Source organism: Bombus vosnesenskii, unplaced genomic scaffold (assembly GCF_011952255.1).
Source record: "Bombus vosnesenskii isolate JDL3184/JDL3185 unplaced genomic scaffold, Bvos_JDL3184-5_v1.1 scf7180000013320, whole genome shotgun sequence".
Taxonomy (NCBI): domain Eukaryota; kingdom Metazoa; phylum Arthropoda; class Insecta; order Hymenoptera; family Apidae; genus Bombus; species Bombus vosnesenskii.
Window position 1 is genome coordinate 936888 of NW_022882965.1, and position 24245 is coordinate 961132.

At 36.7% G+C, this 24245-nt stretch overlaps 1 protein-coding gene across 2 annotated transcripts in view; it reads left to right on the plus strand.

Moving 5' to 3' along the window:
* The window catches only part of LOC117235816 (diacylglycerol kinase 1), a 151330-nt gene that overhangs the window by 91683 nt on the left and 35402 nt on the right, over positions 1-24245 (plus strand). The window lies entirely within an intron of this gene.

A 24245-nucleotide genomic window follows, 5' to 3' on the forward strand; every position in this document is an offset into this window, starting at 1 on the left:
TTTCAATTGTTTACGAACTTGTAACGCTGCGATGGCAATCGATAAATAATTAAATTCTGCAGTAAAACACGAGTTAATTCTCAAAGGTTTCATTTGAAGGAAGAACAGTATTCCTATAAATTCCTGGACGAAACACCAGAGACAGGGGGAGAGACATAGAGATGCGCTGTTAGTAACATGGCAGGACGCTTTCGTCCTTTCTGCCGGATCACTAGTCGTGAGTTATAATTGAACATGCCAGACATGGTTAACTATTCCGTGTCGGTCACGATCGACCTCAAATCTCCACTTTGCCCACTACTGAGAGAATTCAATTTGCTCTGTCACGCCTCTTCCTCTAATATATGCTATTAATTATGCACGCTAGAATTAGGATATTCACCACCAATAGTATGCATTAAGAAGTTCAATTTGCACTGTATACAGATTTACCCATGAATCGAGATTTCCGCGGGAAATCTCACTGTCCGTGAATCTAACGTTAATTCAAGAAATTCTGATTAGAATCGTCAAGCAGAATTAATTACTTAGCGAAACAAAATTATTATGGTAAATAGAAGAAAAATCCATCGTCTCTCGGGTGATTTATTTCGAAGCTTGGAAATTATTCAAATGGTTTTTAATTAGCATTAGAATTACTGGCGCTACGGTACAAAACTTGTTCAAAAAAAAAAAAAAAAAAAAAGAAAATACAGCGTAATTTTTGTCTATATACAGGGTGGGTCGACTGAGTGAGATCATCTAAATATTTGCATTATTTGTTGGCGCATACAAAAAGTTTCAACAAAAGGTTACACTGCTTCGTGTGGTACATGTGATACTAGAAATAGCTTTTTTGATTATTTTTTTACGAAACCTCCAGATTAATGATATTTTTTGTAGATGATCTACTGCCTTATCGCTTGCAATAGGAATTAATGTTTATGTTTGGATACGAACGTGAAGAATCAGCGCGCTGCGTAATCCGAGAAATGCCACGTTCATCGAGATATCGCGTACAATTTGAATGCATTCAGACGTAAATATGTGGAAACGATGATTCGAATGTTCCAGTAGATCTTTAAACTCTTTTTCACGCTCTTCGAAAATATCCAAAAATAAACATAGGGTTATCAATGAAAAAATATCGGTAAACCTCGAGATCTCATAGAAAAATAATCATAAAGAAGATTTATTTGCAATATTACACGTGCTCCTTGAAATAGTGCAATTTTCTCTTGCAAAGTTTCTTTATACGACAATAAATGATGGAGATACTTAGGTGATTGCATTTATCTGATCCATCCTGTACGTTAAAAGATCACTAAAAAAATCCCGAAATTATTGAAAATACTTGCAAATTCGTCATTGCAAATTTATAAAATTTCTATGAAATATTACAAATTTCGATAGTACATCCAAAAGACTAACATGCTTTTACTTAATAACGAGTCCAATTTTTCCAAGTATGAGACAGGCAGACACCTGAATATTTTCCACATTTTACATGCCACGAAGTTTACGCTTCAAAACAGTGTCTGGAATAGTGAAAACATCTCGTTGTAAGAAATTACTAGAAACGAGTTCAACACAGTCACGTTTTGCACCACCTTCTGTAAATTCGAATTCGCGTGCTTTTACTTCGACGTTCGTCCACACTGCCAATTGTACAAAGGATAATCGAGTACCCTCGGCGTCGTAGCCGCGAAGAAGGTCAAAGCGCGCTAACCTGTGCGCTAGCGAGGAACAGGACATAGCGTTCGACAGCCTCAAGTGGCTTCGCTGTCTCTTGCTAAAACCGAAGCAAACGGAACCCAGGCAATCAATTGCTGCGAGCGTTTAGAGCTTCGCGTTTTCAGGCGTCTCAATCGCAAAACATCGGCACCGCTAGCCCACACACCATGCGGATGACAGCTTAACACTGACTGCCACGTTGGTCATTGGTAACCGGAGCGTTTGAATATAAATATAAAAGCGTTACAAATATAAAAATTGAATGAAAATTGACAGTTAGGGAACTTTGAATATGATAAATGGAAAATACCTTGAAATAAAAAGTGCCCCATTGAGCAATTAAACATTTTTATTAGAACATCAATAAAAAAAATGAGAACAAATCTTGCATCTAACGGTGCATTGTGTTAAAACACTTTAAACATAAATGTGGCTCATCCGTACAATCTGAACGATAGGTGGTCACTTTTTTGGTCCGATTCTTAGCAATTTTTGATCCTAACTCTTTAACATTTTTTTATAGCACTCTCTGCAAAATTTTCGTGCCAGGTGCGCTTTCCCTTCTTTCTTCCGCGTTTCGTGTCGCAATCTTTGTCGAATAAGTATATTTGACGGCTCTGGTGAATGGCACTGTGCAAGGTGCATTGCGAGTGCCATTCTAAACGCTGATACCTTGATCTTTGTTTTCGTTGCTTGTTTATAGAGTATCACCGCGTTTGAAATTGATGTATTTAACAATAACTTTAAAGCTAATTTTATATACCACTTGAAGCTTCTTCTATGTGGTGTAGAATATGCTATCGTTTGATCTCGTAAATCTACAGCACATTTTCATCTGTTGTAATCTACCACTACCATTGGTTTATCACAAACATAATTCTTTTTGCAGACCTCTACCATTTCAGCCGAATGTTTCGTCGAAATCATAAAAATGTCACGCTTGTTTCGCCACCTTACTATTATATATAGAATGAGCAAATATTGTTCACTAATATCTTCTATACGTTTCAACAATATATTCTGGACGAAATAACGAATGCGAATGGTTTGTTGAAACAAACGAAGCCTTGTTACAATATGTCGCTATCAGCTGTTACCAAGACGCCACTTTGGGTCACTCATGACCACTAATAAGATAAACGGTACATTGGGGAAGAATATTGTCTTACATAATCAATTTATTATTATTTTTCCATTATATGTTTTGAATAATAAAAATACTCCCATGGCGTCCTGAGCGAAACCCTTATGACACCCTTAAGTATTGGAGGCTTTCTCTTTCCCATAGCAGAAGGTGACGAAGGACAGGCGGCCGCCCAGGCGTTCGAACTTCACATTTTCTTATACTATCAAGAAAATATATCAATGAGTGCTTTAAAAATCGACCAACTTGGGCTCGTTAGAACAGTTAGTCGGTAGAATAACGAATCTTCTTTCGATCCATGTAATACTTTTTACATACTATTATATTTACAAACAATTGAGGAGTCCAGTGAGAGAATGGAAAACAAAAATAAATAAATAACTACAGGAATGAACATGTATAACATTCATACTTTGTATAGTAACGATTTTTAGTATGGACAAAATTTCTGTGTCAGAATCTAACTTTTAGCAACAGATACAGCAAAAGAATCAACAAACACCGAAACCCCCTAATCACTGGACTACTCGATACGACGGACCAGACTCGCAGGCTGAAGAGGCACTACCCGCTAGACCTAAACGTCAGATTCATTTAATTATCCAAATTAAGCATATGCACTTACTTATAATACTTATAAATTATACCTATCTATAATAAGTATTAACTTATTGTAAATAAACAGCCATGTCACTGCGGCACGCCAGAAAAATTACTGAAAATTCTCAACGCGAGAATTGATTGTAATTTCAACAAATAAATAAAAAAAAAAAAAAAAGAATCTAACTTTATCTACTGTTGTATCACATGAAAGTTTTGGTCATTCATAATTCCTTTATATCCACGCAGTTAATCTTTGCAGAAATATTGCATCCATGATCTTGCGTCACGGATCGTAGTTTCCACTCCAGATACATAATCCAAATATTTCGCATTTAGTTGGGGCTTCGTGACCGTTTGAACGAGCGCGGCAGTGGGTTGCTCGATCGACTCGGCAAAAGGTACTCGAAGTGGAGAAACTCAACCATACACAGACGGATTACCCGTTCGGACAAGAATGTTCGCCGAGAACTCGCAATTAGGCAAGAACTTAGGATCTTGTTCGCGTAGTTCGTTTGTGTTGGCCCGTTTGATCGCATATTTCCGCCATTAGCCGGCCAGATATGCAAGAGAAACGCCCCATCGAGTATCGACTGGCACTCCTCCACGTCGATAATGATTCTCTACGGAAATACGAGTAGCTCTATCGAAACTCGGCTGGCTGGCAAAGCAGCTTACATCTCGTACAATCGTTCATGCTGTTGAACGCGACAAATCAGCTTTGTCACCGCGATCACGTTCCTCTACCAAAGGAAAAACACTAATTGTAAAACTACTAATTGTAGTCGTCTCTGGAGAAACCAAGCTGTGTCTTCGTCTTCTTTCTTTCCCTAAAAGTACACTCTAGCAATTAGCACGTTCGGTATATGAGCTATCCAGAAGGTAATACAACTGCGTAAATCGAAGGATAGAAGAAAATGATGACGTGACAAACACTATATTTTTAATTTACCCGAATCGATTTTCTACTATTTATGCAATTTTCGTATAATAACGATACACATTTGTTTCTTAAGGATCGAGTATCAATCGTGTTCATGCACTGGCTCACGGAAGTGTTTCAACGTTTACCTTTAGTGCTTTGTGTCAATCGACAATCGTCAGCTTCCTTCATTGCAGACAAAATGCTTGGTATAACACACGTAATATGTATATTCGTAAAAGATTGCTACAAGTAAATTAACAGAAAGTGGAGTTAATCAGTTTGGCTTCTGAGAGGCTCATATCGTATTGATGATACGCAACGATCAATTTCCAGCTGATATATTACCCATAAACATAAATAAACGTATACCGCAGGCGAATAAACACGTCGAACATGTGAATAAATCAAGCATACGATAAACAAACATATAAATAAATAATGGATCCAATAGAGGAATGATACCCGCAGTATTTTTTCCTAAGAACGAAGTACGTGTAGGAAATGGTATGTAATATTGATGTTTATGTAGAGAATTCACAGAATGCCTATATTAAGAGTAAATGTATAAATTATCCAAGGTCAAGTGCTTAGTGTGTTAATTATTCTAATAGTTAACGTTGTATGTAAATAAATGTAGTACAACAGTCGATACAAATATGAATTAAACGAGCTCCTATCAATTAAATCTATTTATTTGAAACAAAATTCCTACTGTTTGAATAACAAGTCATAGATTTTTTGTATTATTATTTATAATTTGTACTTTACAATTTGTCCAGCTGAACATTTGGTAAATTTTTCTAACTTAATCGTTAAATAACACGTGGATGGCTACCCCCAGCGGGATACCATCCTCGAGTTTGACTGTTTTATTTCTTTAATGAGATCAATGAGGTGTTTTCTTTTCAGTCTTCTTTCCATGAGAGTTTTGCTCGCTTCAGCAGCCAGCTGATTCGGATGTGTCGCCGTTCTTTCCTTGTATTTTTCTGCGTAGCTGCCGATTTCTTCTTTGATCGTTGGTATTTTTCAGTCTTTGCGTATATCCTCGTTTCCGACATACCATGGAGCGTTCACTATTGTCCTCAGTATCTTCGATTGTAGCGACTATAGTTTATTTATGTGACTTATTGCTGCTGTCCCCCATAGTGGTATTTCGTACATGCAAATTGGTTTATTATCGCTTTTTACATTTTTAGTTTATTTTCTATGCTGGGTTTAGAGTTTCGACTAATTAGCCAGTTCACGCGTCTTCTGAAAAGTCATAGATGATACTTCAATTCGATGTTACTGACAATTTTTCAAATTCTGAATTTTGTCACTCCTACCTGTCCTCTGAAATCCTAGAATAGACGACAGATCAAACATACGTACAGACGAACGAGTGAAAGAACTCGATAAACGAAGCAACGTGGAGACCCAACAATCACGAAGATGACAGAGATACGCGAGCAGAAACGAAAAAAAATTGTAAACCGTAAAGTTAAATGTCAGTCTGCTAGATGGAGGATAATCGACGAGCTGAATCGAAGGTTCGTTTCCAACGGACGATCAAATCAACGAACGAAAGTTGCCACATAGGCTGGATGCCTTTTTTTTTCTCCTGATGCAGCGTTAGAGTGCAGAGGTCGTCGATATCGAAATCCAATTTAGTGGAACAAAGGGGACCGCGAATCTGACGCGTGCAAGGTGTTAAACTCTTCAACGCTGGCGAACTCTAATCATACCACATATTCGCGTCGTCTTTCTCCAAAATTTCCCCGGACCATCTTCCACTTTTGCAAATTTTCTTTTTCAGTGAGAGAACGTAACTTGTCAGAACTACGTGGTTTATGACAAAGTATTTGTTACTCAGGCGTCTAAGAATGAAAATATGAAATTTAAAGTTATTTTCTTGCATAGGGATAATTCTATACAACACATCATGTTTTATACAGATTCGTATGTTTGGAGAATTAAGTTAAATAAGAATAAGGATCGCTAATATTTTTTCATGTTATGTGAATTCTCTATAATTTTGCACTTTCGAATTTCCTATAAATGTAGAAAAACCCGCAGTTATCGCGGAATTTCGCTTTAACACAACTATCGATAGTTAACACGAAGCTGTTTCTACCAAGAACCAGTCTAAATGATTGGTCTTGAAAAAATACGTAATAATAGAATGATTTTATATTTTGGATTTATTATTTTTATTTGCAGAAGGAATTGCATGTTATGTAGTACATTTTTGGTATTATTAATCCATCTGGGACCATGATCGACCTAAACGAGAGTTGACACGTTTATAAAATTGTAAAACCAGTCGTTTTGACTGCTGGGGCATTTTTAGCGTTAGGATCAAGCAATCTAACGATGGATCTGGAATTTTCCTGATAATTGATATCATCATATCGAATGATACGTGGTAAAAATTTAAAAAACGTGTGGCAAGTTGTATAAAACGAGGAAACTGGTTAATTGAGGCTCGACAAACAGATTGCAGAACCTTTTTACACTTTGACAAGTACCAGTCGTTTTAAGTAGCCTTGATACAAAATTATTTTTAGTTTGAATACATAAAAAACAAAATAAAATTCATTATATCGTTCTCTTAGATATCGTTGCGAAAGTCATTACATCATGAAGTAGAAATTTTAAAATAAAATTGTAAAACCAGTCAATTTGGCTGGTGTGGTAGTTCTAATGTTAATGGGAAATAAATAGATACATAGAACAAGATAGTTATGTTAGATATGTTCGCTTATGATGAATAAGTATCATCAAAGTTCTGTTCCAAGAAGACAACATAGAATTCTCGGTCATAGTACAAATAATTATAAATAGTCAAACAATCTTACGCACCCGTCAGATCGTTAGCTTGTCAAAAAGTTCATCCACTGTGATCATATTGTAATTCGAGAAAAACGTAATTTTGCATTTCAACACGATTTAGATTACCCAAAAAGTTACATCGAAAAAGTTACTTTTGCGAAAAAGTTACATCGTGTAATTAGAAACTCCAATAGGAATTCGCGTGATCGCGATGGGAATTCAATTGGACACGCAATTGGGAAAAATTGGACGAAAGAATCGAGTCGTAACGACGGAGAAAAAGATATTCGGCGGAAAAGATTCTGACTACTCGGTCGAGAAATGCTGTTTCTGCTCTGGCCACGTGCCAGCATCCGGCACGGCGGCGTGAAAAACCGCGCAGTGGAATCTCGCTAATTTCCGCTAATTTCCGCTAATTCCGTCGTACTCTTTTGCCGCAAGAAAAGCACATTGAAATGTGCGACTGTGAAAGTCGACTGTTGAACGTCTCGAGTAATTGAACGAGTGATTAAGCAATCGTTTGTTGAACAGACGAGCCCAGTGTCCCACTGCTACGCCGTGTAACCAGAGAAACTTAGATTTTACGATGTTTCATCGCGCGTTCCTCAAAGTTTCTGTTTTCAATCAATCACATTCACTCGTTTTCGCACGATCGCTGGCAAAAAATAAACGCACCGGATTTAATGCGATTCACGATGGTTTCTTCGGATTATCACGTGTGATGATCGCGAGAAGAAAGGAAATGAAACGAGAAAAAGGAAGAAGTAGAGAGAAAGAAAGTACCGAAAGGATGAAAAGAAAAGGAGAAAAGAAGAAAATAATACGAGTTATGGCGGTTCGTTTGGTTTATCACGAGTGATGATTACAATAAAATGGAGAAAGAAATAGCATGAGGTGATGGTAGGACGTGTAGGGCGCGAAAGAAATACTCCGCAGATTGATTTTAACAACGAGTTTATTAATATCAGGAAAATGACAGCCTTATCAGTGCGCGTTACCTGGGCTTCTGTACTTGTACTGTTCTTCGTGTGCTCAACGTCCACTCCACTTCACTCGGCACTCGCGACGTGTCACTCCGGGTGCAACTGTCTCTAACTGTGTGTCCAGCTTTTCCTCGTTTCCCTTTATATAGAGTGCCGAGGTGGCCGAAAAAGAAAGTCTTCTTCCGGGGTAGGTAAACGGTCTTTTTCTTGCCGAAGATTCTTGCAGATTTTTATAAGTCCCAGGGTTTATTCTTTTACGACGTCCTGGCCAGGGTTTTTTTTTTCTTCTACGACGCCCTGGCCTCGGACGTCGTTTCGCAGGCCATGTGGTCAACACATGCGCTTAAATCCTGGAACTTTCTTTACGGCCATAGGCCGCTACAAGCAAAAAAGAAAGAAACGGACAGATGAAGAGAAACAGAGACAACGAAAGGAGAAGAAAGAGAGGAAGAAAACGAAGAAGAAACGAAGGGGCGAATGAGGAGAAGAGTGCGAGGATGTAGAGGAAAAGAAGGGAGTGGAAAAAAGAAGAGAGGAAAGGAAAGTAACGGAAGGGGAGGAGTAATACCTAGTTTCTTCCACGTTCATTTCAAGGTTCGAGCAGGGATGACCTAATGCTCGCTTAACGAAGGACTTTTATATTCTACCTCGTCACTATCCAACTTTAACTCTATTTTATCATAACTCCATTAAGACTTTTAATCGCGAACGGCCTACGCCTCACTCTGAAGTTTTTCCAATCTTCTAACTACTAAATTTACACTCTAAATTTTAACTAATTGGATACATTACGTTTATTAACCACTGTAAATATCGTACTGATGAATCCTGCGAAGATTGCAGTTGATCTATGAAATGTACGCGAAATCTTCTTACAAATGTTAGCTCGTCCGAAAAGTTTCTTTCGTTTTATAAGGAAATAATGGACGCACAACATTTCTCGTTTTATATTATTTTATCGAATTACGAATCATCCATTTTGTTCTATCAAAATGAAGATCACAACGTCCGTAATACTTATTGGTATATACGCGTTTATGTAAAAATTGTGAATTTATAAGTAATTACATCGATATATTGAAGTTATTGTTAAAAAATATGCGAAATATCGATGTATTGATTGATCAACTAGTATAATATTTATCGTTTCGAACAACAATTTCTTATTTTCAACAATACAGGGTGGTTGGCAACTGGTGGTACAAGCGGAAAGGGGGTGATTCTACGCGAAAAAAGAAGTCGAAAATATAGAATAACAATTTTTCGTTTGAGGCTTTGTTTTCGAGAAAATCGACTTTGAATTTTCGCTGGGTACACGTGAACTTCACGTCTCGTTATAACGGATCTCACTGTAGATCGTTGTCTCGATGTAATTATATGGAATAGAAAATATCGAAAATATAGAATAAACATTTGTTTTTAATTTCTTTTTTTTTTTAATTTTTCCATCGAGACAACGATCTACAGTGAGATCCGTTATAACGAGACGCGATAAAGTGCGCGCGTACCGAACGAAAATTCAAAGTCGATTTTCTCGAAAACAAAGCCTCGAACGAAAAATTGTTATTCTATATTTTCGACTTCTTTTTTCGCATAGAATCACCCCCTTTCCGCTTGTACCACCAGTTACCAACCACCCTGTATAATCGCATTTCGTAAATTATTAGACAAATATAAATCACGATGATTGAGAAGATAGGATGGATATTTCTTATAAATTCGCTCGTTTTATCGCGTTCTCCTGGCTTTTTTATTTTTACTGAATAAAATCGTTATTCCTTCTCGTGCGTTCGATTCATCGACCAAACGACGACCAAGACTTCTGCGGCTGCTCCTCGATAAATAGAAAGAATCGTTACGCACGTTTTATCTCTTTGTTTCAGTGATTTAAACTGACCTCTCGAGTAACCAGCCTCCGTTCTTCGCCGTTATTGATGTGCTAATACCAATGTCAAAAGTATAAAAAATATTTGCAAGCGCAAAGAATAGCACGGCGAACGTCGGATGTGAACTGTGTTTCTTTAAAACGTGCTAGAAGAACTGCATAAAAATTTCAGACGAAGAAAAATGTAAAAAAACAAAGGGAAGGAATTAAGGAAAGAAAAGTAAATCTCGTAACAGGCTAAAATATAAAACTTCCGTAAACAGTAGTTTTTCACCTGGCACACAAGTATCCTTAATTTTTAATCACACGCTCTTTCCTCTTCGTAACAAAAGAAAACCAACCCTTTGTCTATACGTTGTAACAGGTCTGCCAATGCTATTTCCTCTGCTCTTCTCGCATTTAGGTAAATAAGGATGCACCGGAGCGAAGATTCGTTGCGCGATTCCTCCACTGTTTCCATTATACGTAGAAACGCGATATCTGTGAAACTGAAGAAGCCGCTTGCTGTTTGCCGCTGAACCATTCGAATCGCTGGAACCGTCGCGATTGCCTTTTTATTTCGCGCGAAGGGGACTTCATTGCTAATTTTAAAGTGGATCCACCGAGGGAAAAAGACGATTGCATTTTCCTTCTCCGTCGTTCCCTCGATTCTATCACGGAACGTGGCTTCATTTTAATCGTAACACGCGTGATTACTTACGAAAAAATCAGCTTTCACACTCTTTGAGTCGCAACGAGAGGCACAAAGTGACGGAACATGAGACACGCGTGTATTTAATTTATTATAAGACGATTATTTCTGCGAAGAAAAAAATACCTTTTCCGCTCTTGACCCTTACCCCGATCTTCTTCCGCCCTATTTCCCTCTCCCTCTTCCACCGATTAACCGCTATTTTGCCTCGGCCAGGTCTCTTTATATAACTATCGATTTATTTAAGCGCGCATTACATCCCCTTCCCCTTTTAGCAAAATTTTGCCTCGTCAACGAAACGCGCATTCCACTCCGCCCCAGAGACCAGGCTTGTTACCGCGAACGACAAGAAAATTTCATTCGAACAATACCGTCGTGCTACTGTTGCCTAAATATATTCTCGTTCAATGTTCCCGCTTCGACGATTTTCCGTGTCCGGAAACTTGTGTCTATATAACAGAAAACGGAGACCAAGTATCGTCAAACTGTCATGCATAAAACATTAACATTAACGAAAACAATTTGTGAATGCGACCTATGGAGAATTCCTCGACCCACGTTCTCGTTTTATCCAACGAAAACTAAAAGAAAAAAAGAACTCGAAACATCGAATGTTCTAAGAATTTCTTAACTTTCTATTCGCATTAAAAATGCATTTGATTCTGGCGTGTGTGTGTGTGTGTGTGTAGATTATATGGGAATATTAACGAAAGCAATTTCTAATGTGATTTATAGCGAATTTCTGAATCTACGCTCAATTTCTTGAGGAATAAAAGAGGAGAAAAGGGCACAAAAGATAAAATGTTCGCGATATTAAGTGATCCGAGGATTAAGGTAATCCTCTTCGAGGAATTTCTTGGTATTTTATTAACGTCAAAAATCACTTCCGTCGTGTACAGATTATTTATTGCTATAAATAATTTATTATTAAATGCCTATCAAATGGTAGTAATAAACTATAGATAATAGTAGTAATAGGTAATAAACAAAAGTAATTCGCGACACAATTTATAGAACATTTCGAGATCTACTTGTTTCGTGAAAGAATAAAATTTAAAAAATCAAAATATGAAGTAGTTTGAGAATTTCGATAGCTTTGGGAATTCCGTAGAAAAACAGTTTCACGAAACGTAGAGACAAAGATAAACAGGGGGAGATCAAGATGAATGGTAAAAAAAAAGGGCTTTGTGTTCTATATCAGACTACGATATTTCCGACGAGAATGGATTTCTTCTGAAAGCCTGGACAGACGCATCGCAACCGTCGTACATCATCTAAAATTACGATCATAGCATAGTATCCGGTGATGCAATCGCGATTTTTCCATTGTATCGTGTTGTTGACGGTGACAAGAAGCACAGTCTACAGTGAAATTAATCGACAGAGGATATTAGCGAGCAAAGTATCTAATGCATAATGATTTAGTGGCAAAAAGAAGATTTCTCATTCTCGGTGATAACAAATTCATCCATGATTTAACGTTATTGCTGGTTTACTATTGGGTCGCACGAAAAGTTTCTTTCCTTTTATAAGGAAATAATGGGCGCACAACATTTTTCGTTTTATATTATTTTATCGAATTACGTATGTTTCATTTTGTTCTATCAAGATAAAGATCACAACGTTTGACAGATTAGACTTCGTGTTTGCATAAAGATACATCGTTGTAAAAGACGCGCGTGTAAAAGAAAGACACTTTTCCGACAAAAAGTTGTGCACATATTTTGGAAAAGACGAAGGCAAAAGAATTGCTGCTTCAGAGTTCCAATGACTGTGAGTGATTAAACAGAAGATACGATAAAGTTGGATATAAAATCGGAGATGACTGGTTCTTTCATTAAATGATACCTATAGCGCGAATTTTTATGCATTTGTGAGAATTTGTAAAATATGAAAATGCACATAATACGTAAAGATTATAAAATATCCAAGATATAGTACTAGTTATAATATTTAATACACAAAACGAATATTTCCACGAATACCTACAATTTAACGATGTTTAAACGCTAAAGAATGCTTGTACGTCAAAGAAATTCGAAATCGAGGGTATATGAAAAAATGGATTATACAAGAGAAAAATAATCATTTTCAAATACGCTAAAACGCATCGTTACAAATCTATAGAAAATCTGTCGAGAAACTGACAAATTATTCGCTTTGATCGCTTTGGTAATTCCACGCTTTACAAATCCTATTACATCATCCGTTAAAAGGGATCAGATATTACGCAATAAAATTTCAAAAGCCAAAATCAAAGTCGACTCTTATTTTAATTAAAATTCCAATCAATGGGAAGCAGATTACGTTTCTCTACCCTGGATGTATCAAGTGTGGTGGCACGCAAAAATCCGATACCGTCTCATAGGTTCGGGCCAATTAACCCAAGAAGAACCGGTCCGAATGTAAGTAACGGCGCTCTTGGACGACTTTCGGATTAACCATCTTCCACGACGGCAGATTATTAAAGCAACAAACTGCTCCTATACTTACGTTCCCTCGCGTTAGCTTGGTCTTCGCGGTTTCGTCCATTGGCGCGGGAGATGTCGAAGGACGCACGGAGGTGAAGGAATAGACAAGGTTGAAACGAAAGGTAGAAAAAGCGGGTGTTGGTGGATCGCAAGGGTGCGGTTGCCTAGCTACTACGTGACGTCATCTGTGACGCAGTCGAACAAGAGGAAACATCCGCATCGGAGTGACAAGGATGTGCGATAGGGAGCGAGGTCACTGCGTCATCATCCACGGGGATCCACTGAGAAGGTGGATTGACCAGATTAAACGTATCTTTTCTTCGAGTTCGCACCGAGACCTTTTCTACTCACGGAGCTAATTTCATCTAGCTGGAAAGAGCTGACAGAAATGTAAAACACATCGACCAGAAAATACGCCGCTTCCGGTATGCGCGTAGATTATTTCCGCTACCGGATACTAGCGTTTGGTATAGCGTTTTGGCCTATTGGTATAGCACGCGTAAACGTCTGATCGTAGTAGCGTGGAACGACCTACGGCTTGATACGAGAAACATTGAAGGGATTTGATGTTCTGCCATTATTTGATTCTCGCCTATTGCGTAAAATTGATGTTTCTATTAACTACAATAAGTGTTTCAATACATTAGAAGAGAATTAATTCAACAATACCATTACAAACGAGTATCTAGAGCAATAACTTTTGGCCTATTGCGTAAAATCGATGTTTCTATTAACTACAATGAATGTTTTAATACATTAGAAGAGAATTAATTCAAGAATACTATTGCAAACGAATATCTAGGGCAGTAACTTCTAAAAGAACTATACATGTTCGGAAAGACAAGCTTTCATTATTATCAAGTTTCGTTACACCTCTTTAACTGCGATTAATCGAATGAAATATATTTAGAAACACGATGAATTTTTCGTAGTTTTCTTATTAAGAAAATTGACGTTGAAGTAGCAAGTATATGAAAGGAAAAGGAAAATTTCATACTCAGAAAGGTATAACAAAGATATAACAAACGTATACCTAATATGTCATAAAACCTGATACCCGATACCTAAGAATATCATAAAAAAAACTGAAAGCAACAATGATTAATGTCGAGCGAACAAAAGAATAAAGTAGTATTGGATGAACACTGACGTCTGACCACAGACTGGCAAATACTACTGATGCTCGGAAGAAAAGACGCAGGTACGAGCATCTTGCTACGACTTTTCGTGCTAATATAAATTGTGTTGTCGTAAAGATGGAATTCTTGGCGACCTCGAAATCATACATCACGTTCGGACATGCAAAGGATATATCTCCCGTAAGGGAAACTTCTGGCCGATACGAGGCGTACGAGCCGACGGATATTACATTTTCTCCGGGTCGTCTGATCTCGCCTTGCAACGATTATGGCCACTGATGTCAACTTATTCATGCTCGATGAAGCATATCGCGGATGCCTCGTGTTGCTTCTGAAAACGACCATCAAAAAGACAGGATATTTAAGTTAGACGCCTGTCACTTATTTCTTTAGGATTCATCGTCTGTTAGCTCGTATCAATATGCATTCGGCAATCATTTATTAATGTCGAATATTCGATAAGTTGTCTATCCATCCATGTATCATTGAGTATGTAAAAGAAGCATGAAACGATAAGTCAGCCAGGAAATGCAATTTTGTATTTATTGTATTTATAATTAAAATTAGATATAAGCTTAGATATAATGAAGCAATAGAAATATTGTGATTTTTATATTTGTAATGTAGGAACTGTACTTGGAATCGTGTAACATTTCCGAAATCTCGATTTGTTAACCATTACAGCATTATTGAACTATGAAAATGGTTTGTCTAATTCAATTAATATTTATATTGCTAATAGCAAACAACATAAATAATGTAAACTCTATAATAATATTAATATTCGTATCGGTTTTTAAAGAAAATTTCATCGAAACTAAAATTGAAGATAAATCGCTTTCATAACTTTAACTATACAACGATGAAAATTCATTGAAATAATAATATATATTGTTTATTATATTTATTATATAGGAGATTATAATGTAGGAGAAAGATTGTAAAAACGTATGATATCAGAGACATGTAATAAGAAAGTGATAGCAATCTTAGGAATGTTCATTATTTCATACTGCCACTTTAATACTATGCAATTCTTAAACACTTTGACTGCCACGCCGAAACCACACGTTTCGCTCAGGACGCCACAGAGTTTTAACACAGTGCACCGTTAGATGCAAAATTTGTTCTCATTTTTTTTTATTGGTGTTCTAATAAAAATGTTTCACTGTTCAATGGGGCACTTTTTATTTCAAAGTATCTTCTATTTATCGGTTAAATTCAAAATACCCTAACTGTCAATTTTCATTCAATTTTTTTAATTGTAAGAAGTTCAAGCGCTCCGGTCATCAATGACCAACGTGGCAGTCAAAGTGTTTTAAACGAATTTGAAAATATATAATTACTACGAATAGAATTACTTGAATCGCAATTCAAGGCAATCAAAGAATTCGGTCGATTCGAGTTTTTTCACGAACCGGAAGATTTTTGTTATTGTTTGTCCCGCGAGTAACTGCGGGATCGAACATTACGATGATTGAAAAATTGAAATGGCCTCATCCGATCGTGAAGAACATGCTTTATGTGATTTATTTTCATCTATACCAAGTGCACATGTGGATCGTATATATGTACATGTTTCACTACGTGGATTTCGCAATAGTTGGATAAAGCGAACGATCCATTGCACGGAGAAGTTGTTCGAGCAACGTTCAATGATTTCATCGATATCGATTAATAATGCAGAAATGTAGTATTCGCAGATATGTATAACGTTTGTTAATCGTTCTACACGATTTCATGCTCCAACAGATTTGATATTATCAGCGTCTCCGAAATAAAGCATCCGATTCGTGTTTTTCGAGTCGTAGAATGATTATTTTCTCAAATAGAACTTGTAGTTTGTTCGAAGCATAGGGATCGAAGCAATTTCCACATAATTCAATAAATTTTTCCAACAGTTTTATCATCCTAGATTTATACAGTTAAAGAGTTAGGATCAAAGATTGCTAAGAATCGGATCAAAACGGTGACCATCTATCGTCTAGATTGTACGGATGAGCCACATTTATGTTTAAAGTGTTTTAATACAATGCACCGTTACATGCAAATTTGTTCTCATTTTTTTTTCTTGATGTTCTAATAAAAATGTTTCACTGTTCAATGGGGCATTTTTATTTCAAAGTATCTTCTATTTATCTGTTAAATTCAAAATACCCTGTCAATTTTCATTCAATTTTTGTAATTGTAAGAAGTTCAAGCGCCCCGGTCACCAATGACCAACGTGTCAGTCAAAATGTTAACCTTCTCACGGAATATTTTATATTCTTCAATATCGAAATTGACTTTTCAAATGGCTCAAATATTTTCCAGAAATAACCAATCCAAAATATAGGAAATCGATATGAAGTGAACGTAGAAAGATCTTTCCTATGTCACACGTAGCTATCCCTCGAAAATAATTGTCCATAATCATCAGACCCTTGAAAAACCTCTTGAAGAACGTCTGAAGGAATCTGGTCGCGTTGAACATTTTTTTTATTATTATTATTCAATTTGTACTTTACAATTTGCCCAGCTTGGGGTCGCCCAGACGTTTGGTCAATTTTTCTAGCTTAAAAGCAGCACTCGCTATGACAGGAAAACCGATGCATTGCTTGCGCGCTTTGCTTTGCGCTATTTTTTATTAAAGCTCGGCATTTCATCGGTGTGAAAGATTGGACGACTAAGCAATGGATTGGAAACAACGAACGAAATGAAAATGGAAATAATAATACATAATTGAAAGACGTAAAATAGGACGAGAGTAGTTTCTTGCGACAGTCTGATATCGATCCTGTACTTCATTTCATCGCGTTACTTTCTCGCCAATACTCTAATTGTGAAGAAGCGATAAACAACGTCGAAAAAAAGAGATGCGAATCCGAAGAGGGAAAGTTATTGGACGAGAAAATTCGCAGCGATTTCATAGCAAAATGGTCGTTTCAAAGTGGCCGAAAATACTGGACGCTGAAAGATTCGTCGGAATAGTTAACGGGAACGATAAAAAGTCGAACGAGATGCGACAACTACGAGAAGATCAGCGTCGATCGCTTGCTGTTATGGTTCCTTTGCGAATATAAAATACGAAAATAACGCGACGAAGTGCTTGGTTGCGTGTTACGTACGAAGTTATAAAACGCGTGCAGCAGCATATAATTCACGGTGACATGGAGCTCGCCGATGAATTTACTATCCCAGGGGAATCGAATAGGAAAAAATATAGACGAGCAATCGTGCAGAAATCTGCATATCGACAATAACGACTGTGTAACAATCGGAATTTCACGAGCGAAAGAATTGCGTGATGTAATTGTGAAAGAAACTCGATGATCACGAATTACTCTGAAGCTCTGAGTTTTATCTGCGACGTAACACAGATGCAAACTTGTTCGGCGTGGAAAACCCCGGAAGAATGGGAATATCATGAAAGGGCGTATGAAAGAAGACATAAAGAAAATGTCAAGCCGAAATCACGATGCATTACACTGGACGTGTGCACGTAAATCTTTCTTCTCTTTGTAGTAAGCAACCTGATAAGAGGAAGAAGAAACGGAAGTAAAAATAAAAGAGAATCTTCGCATAGGAAAATTGACTATGTAATTTCAGGGTGCACCGACAACACGGCTCTTTTCTTCTGTTTTTATCTTCGCCTCGCCCTTTTCTTCCAGCAGACCGTTTATCTTGCTTGCTGGTTGTTTGCGTACATCCGTTCCAACGGAGTTTCAGCAATCGCTGGGAAATATTTACCAAGACCCTAGCTAGCCAGAGGCACGCTTTTCAAGGCGAGCCAGAAGGAATAAGCGGGGGCGTGAAATTAAAGCGACGCGACGCGTCGGGAGGCGGCCGACTAATCCAACGCCACCTAATCACTTTTCTTTATTGCGTTCTCAAAGCGACCGTCACTTCCAACCAACCTCGATTGTCCATAACAATCGAAGACGCCTAAGAGATATCGGGATATTTATCTTCCGCTTTGTCACGTTCCAAGGGTTCACTTTTTAAAGATGAAGACCACGAGGCAAAGACGTAATAAGCCACACCTTTGGTTTTTTATACGAACATTACATGGAAAAACACGATAAGTACGTTCTCGTTCATTGTTTTGTTTTAATTTTACTGTACGCTTTTATCAACAAAATTATACTTATCATATTTTTCTCCTGTAATCTTCAAAAATGTTGCATATTATTTTTTATTGTTTTAGTCAAACATAACGATAACGTTTGATTTCTTTTTCTTTTTTTTTTATTAGTTTTTAAAATTGCGAATGTCAGTTGAAGAGTATCGAAGTTTGAAAATTCTAACGAATCGATTGGATTCTGCCGCGAGTATTGTCCTTGATATTACGGCTGCCTTTTCCAAGTATCCCGGGATTACTAGAAACAACAAAAACCCTTTTTCGCGAGGGACAGGCCGCTTTTCAAGATATCGAGCAACGAGCAAACAAGTAAAAAGGAGGAAAAACAAGTGGAAAGCTACTTATTGTACGGAAAAGTAGGTCGATCATGCAGATCGTCACTTTTTTTTACAAAAGAAAAGGAAATTTTGCGATACAACAATTTATGGATTTTCTTCTTCGAACGTGGTATCCCCTGTAGGCAACAAACTTTGCTGCAAAATAACTGTTTACGGAATTTCCTCTGTTCTAAACAACTTCCATAATTAAGCGAATGGTCGCGATCAAAAGGGATTCCCTTGTTAATCGGAAACAGCCGACGAACCAGACGCCGCTCGAAACTCGCTGCTAATCAAGGTTCACCGAATCTATTCCTACCGTTAAGCTACCACCCTTTATTACCAAGGAAAAAGGTAAAAGCGATGGAAGAGAATTGAAAATAGTTCGTTCGATTGAAATACAACGAACACCGAGCAAAATTACCCCCTTGCACTGCAATGTCGAATGTAACTCGACATCAGGTTTTATCTCAGCAGCTCCTTTGTCGAGTCCCACCGTTTTTTGGTGAAACGTGCGAAAGGAAAGCAGGATTGCATCCTGGAAATTCTTTCGAAGAATATCACACGCTTAAAAATTACAAAATACAACAATATTGTGAATAAAACTGGTATTAAGTTGTCCGAAAAGTGTCTTTCTTTTACAGACCCGTCTTTTACAACGACGCATCTTTAGACAAACACGACGTGTGGGACGTTGTGATCTTTATTTTGATAGAACAAAATGGATCATACGTAATTCGATAAAATAATATAAAACGGAAAATGTCGTGCATCCATTATTTCCTTATAAAACGAAAGATACTTTTTGGACGACCTAATATGTGCGTGCACAGCGTCTCGTAAAACAGATGAATGCAATTGTTCCGTTGGTAGCGTGGCAAAGAAGATGGTGAGACAAAAAGAATGTTGAGACTCGTGCAAATGTATATCGACGAAGATCTTGCAAATCACAGATTAAATAAATCTGAAACTATTTTGATATCAATTCTAAGTGTAACCTAAGTGTTGTTACATATTTATTTCGGCGATTAAGATCCACAATTCCCAACAGATATAAATTTTTATGAAACATAAAAGTATAAAATATTATCAATATGAAATTGGAAATATTATATTAATAATATAAATATTTATATTAATAAATATTAGGTTGTCTGAAAAACGTCTTTCTTTTACAGACACGTCTTTTACAACGACGCATCTTTAGACAATCACGAAGCCTAATCTGTGGGACGTTGTGATCTTTATTTTGATAGAACAAAGTGGATCATACGTAATTCGATAAAATAATATAAAACGGAAAATGTCGTGCTTCCATTATTTCCTTATACAACGAAAGAAACTTTTCGGACGACCTAATATTGAAGCGAATTTTTTCCTTCCTTTATTTATTTAAATTGTCTTATTTTTTTAGTTAAAGCAAACTTCAAACAAAACACTTAAAAGGGTTGGAATATGTTGCTAACGAAATTGAAATAAAATTCCCAGTGCAAAGGGTTGAAACAAGATCCTTCCAGCGATCGTTTCTTGGTCAGAGTCTGTCAAATTTTCAAGACAAAAATGCATCTTGTGTAAAATACGATGGCTGAAAAGCGGCCGATTAATGATAGATAAGAGAACGTATTTCAAATCTCTAGCGCGCCGCTTCTTTTACCTAAATAAACGAATATTCTCTTTTGGAAACATCGGTTTGCTGGAGAGGCGCCAGACTTTTTATGAAAAATAGCCTAAGAGGTGTAGGTTCAGATTAATTGGAAAAATGGGGGTTGTAGAATTTAGAAAACTACGGAATCGTAAAGTGGATGAAAGATCGTCGGGTAAGATGGATCCGTAAATCAATCATTCTAAGATAGAAAAAGTAGCGTTTGTCGGATATCGAGAAATCTCGTTTTAGAAAAGAATAAATAGAATTTGTACGTTCGGATATTTCTGGACGAATTCTCTGTTTAGGTCATCTCTTAATCGGAAAGTTCCTTAATCATTTAACAAACAACAGTCTTAGTTAGATTGAAATGATCGCAAATACAAATATAATATGCGATGAAAATGAAAACAAACGCGTTAAGTTAGAAAACAGCGAATTAAATAAGTAAAAGTTATTGTTATATCCAGGAGAGAATTGAGAATTATCAAACAGGTTCAATTTTAAAACACCGTTCATACTTGTTTGCTTGTAACAATAAATCTGAGAAATTGTGCGCATATACCGAAATCCTTCCGTTCTTTTTCAAATGTTCTTCTTCGGATGTATCGTAGCGAACGAATTGCGGAGAAATTTCATAAGTTCTATGGTTCGTTAGAATGGAAAGTCGCGATATTTTCGAATATTGAGTCGCTGAAAGAACGAGGTAAACATCTGTGGACGGTAAGAAGAAAATGATGTAGTGACGTCATTGCACAGATGCATGCCAGATGCAGGCGTTGGGTGCACCGACCTTCGTGCCGTCGTCAGCCCGAGCTTTGCAGCTAGTGACGTCACCGTTTGCCCATACTCCCGTTTCCATGAGAACAATGACGTCATAGTTTCCGGGCCGTGAATATACATCGGTTCTAGGTCGGTGAACCGATATTCGCGGGTTTTATCGAACGCGCCAACCCCTCCTCGCTTTCTCCACCAAAATGGATAGACTGTAAAATAATAGGATATAATTAGTTTAGAATAAAATGGTTTACATTCTAATTCGGATATTTATTTATATAAGTACTTATAGAGAAACTTAACCCTTGAAAAGTATCGTCACTGTGCATCGTAGACGAGGATATACGCAGAGACTTAAAAATAGCAACGATCAAAGAAGAAATCGGCAGGTACGCAGAAAAACACAAGGAAGCGAGCAAAACTCTCATAGAAAGAAGACTAAAAAGAAAACGACCCACTGGCCTCACTAAAGAAATAAAATAGTCAAAGATGGTATTGTTATTTAGCGGTTAAGCTAGAGAAATTTACCAAATGTCCAGCTGGACAAATTGTAAAGTACAAATTAAATAATGATAATAAAAAGGAACTATGCGTCATAGAAAATCGCTTTAGTTCTACGTGTAAAATTTTGTAAAATGAAATATTTTATTATCGTTTGACATTAATCAAGAATTAACGAGTTATTGTTTAGAGTGCTTAAAAATAATATAAAATTTGAAATTTCATTTTTTTATTTCAATTGTTTCTCACATATGCATATATCACAGAGTGCATATAATACAGAAATATATATGAAATACCAAGCTTGATTTTCATTTTCTCTTCTCGAGGCCCATAGTGACAGAAGTCAAACGATCGTTTTAAACGTTACAATTTCCACGTTGCCTTACGGAGAACAATCGCCGTTTTACAAAGTACACGCTGGATACAACGGTAGTTTCGGTCAAGGAATTGTCAATAAGAATAGAGGAATGATCAGCCAGAAGTTATTAAAATAATAATTCGGAGTTGAAAAAGTGAATTAATTATTAGAATGGGATGGAAAATGGTAAAACAAGTTAAAGAGAAATCTGTAGTGAAAGTGGTTGTTACGCAAGAAGAAGGTCCTTTACTCCAAACAACATAAACTTTTAAAGATAATTGCCGATTCGCAAAGGACCGAATACGTCGAGAGGAATAATACTTTTACTCGAATCTCATTAAAATACTTAACATAATAATACACGAAAATTTGTGTTTCAAGCGAGGATCGAGGTCGTTCGTCGAGGTTGCGAGAAGCTTGCGAACTTGGCTTTCCACGATGCGAAACGCAAGAGTTCTCGAGAATTCTTGTTTATTTATAAATCCTGAACCGCGTAATTCGAGAGCTGCCGCGAGAATCTCGTTCCTTATTCTATTAAGAAGCTAATGCGAAGAAAGAGACCGACGACCAAGAAAGCGACCAAGCGATGGTTGCGGTAAAAGTGGCCATCCGCTTTTCCACAAATATATGTATATTATCCTCGGAAACGCTGTCTCGCATCTTGATCGTATACCTTGCACGTAACGACCGACCTCCTTCGATTTGACAACACGTAATATCGCGGCTGACTCAAATGTCTTCGATCTCTGCAGTCTCTAAAATAGAAGGGTTTACAGAGAGTAACGCGTGAAAGATTTTCTCGCGTATGTTTTATAGTTACGTGCAAGCCAAGTATGTGTTAGATATCAGTTTATCGCGAGCATACATATATCAGAGCAGCTCCTGCACACATCAATTGGATAAAAGAGAGATTTTTGTTGTAAACAACTTATGGTCGATTTGGACTGCATTTTTCCTCAAAATTTTGAAATATTCCACCGAATCCCATCATTCGAATTTCAACACATATTTGAAACGTATTTACAGATATCAACAATCAAAATATAAATCTTGTACTAAAGAGATGAGGATGAAGATTATATGAAAAAATAAATATTGCAAGAGATGAAACAGAACTTTATTCATATACTTTAGCAAAAATTATTAAAATTTGTATGAAAAATCATGATTCATTGGTGTAATTCTAGTTGGTATGATTATAGCGTAAATGTTTATCAGTGTAGAATATTTCGAATAGATATAGAAAAAGGAAGAAGAATAGGAAACGTATATATTTCTGTTACTTGTATTCCAAGATGTTGAATACGTATATGAGAGAAAATGTTGTGAGAAAACCCGGATGCTGGATGAATGCGTGTGTCGAATAGTGCGTACTACAGCATATAGCCGTCATGACAGAAACAAACAGAGAAGCCTAGCTATTTTCGGACCATCAACCAGTCCACCGTATATTTAGATGATACGTACCCGTCTATCTCTCATGCTCGGTGTTAACGCGTGTGCCTACGCAATTATTCCCTTTCGAGTGACGCACTCGCGAAAGGGTGCCACTGACCTCCTCAATAAACAATACAGAAAGAAACATCGGAAGCATTCAATTCTTCCTACCATATTTCTTCAATTTCAGTTTATTTCTTATTACTATCAATAAGTATTAATGGTATTTCTAATTCGTGTGATGATAAACAACGTAGAGGACTTAGACTTGATGGTAATGTTTATTCTACAATCTATTTACTATTTACACTACTAGAAATATTTCTAATTCATAGAATGAGAAAAAATATAGGAAGATTAGATTTCATAATAACTAAATGGTTTCACTAATTCGTGTAATGATAAACAACGTAGAGGACTTAGACTTGATGGTAATGTTTATTCTACAATCTATTTACTATTTACACTACTAGAAATATTTCTAATTCATAGAATGAGAAAAAATATAGGAAGATTAGATTTCATAATAACTAAATGGTTTCACTAATTCGTGTAATGATAAACAACGTAGAGGACTTAGACTTGATGGTAATGTTTATTCTACAATCTATTTACTATTTACACTACTAGAAATATTTCTAATTCATAGAATGAGAAAAAATATAGGAAGATTAGATTTCATAATAACCAAATGGTTTCACTAATTCGTGTGATGATAAACAATGTAG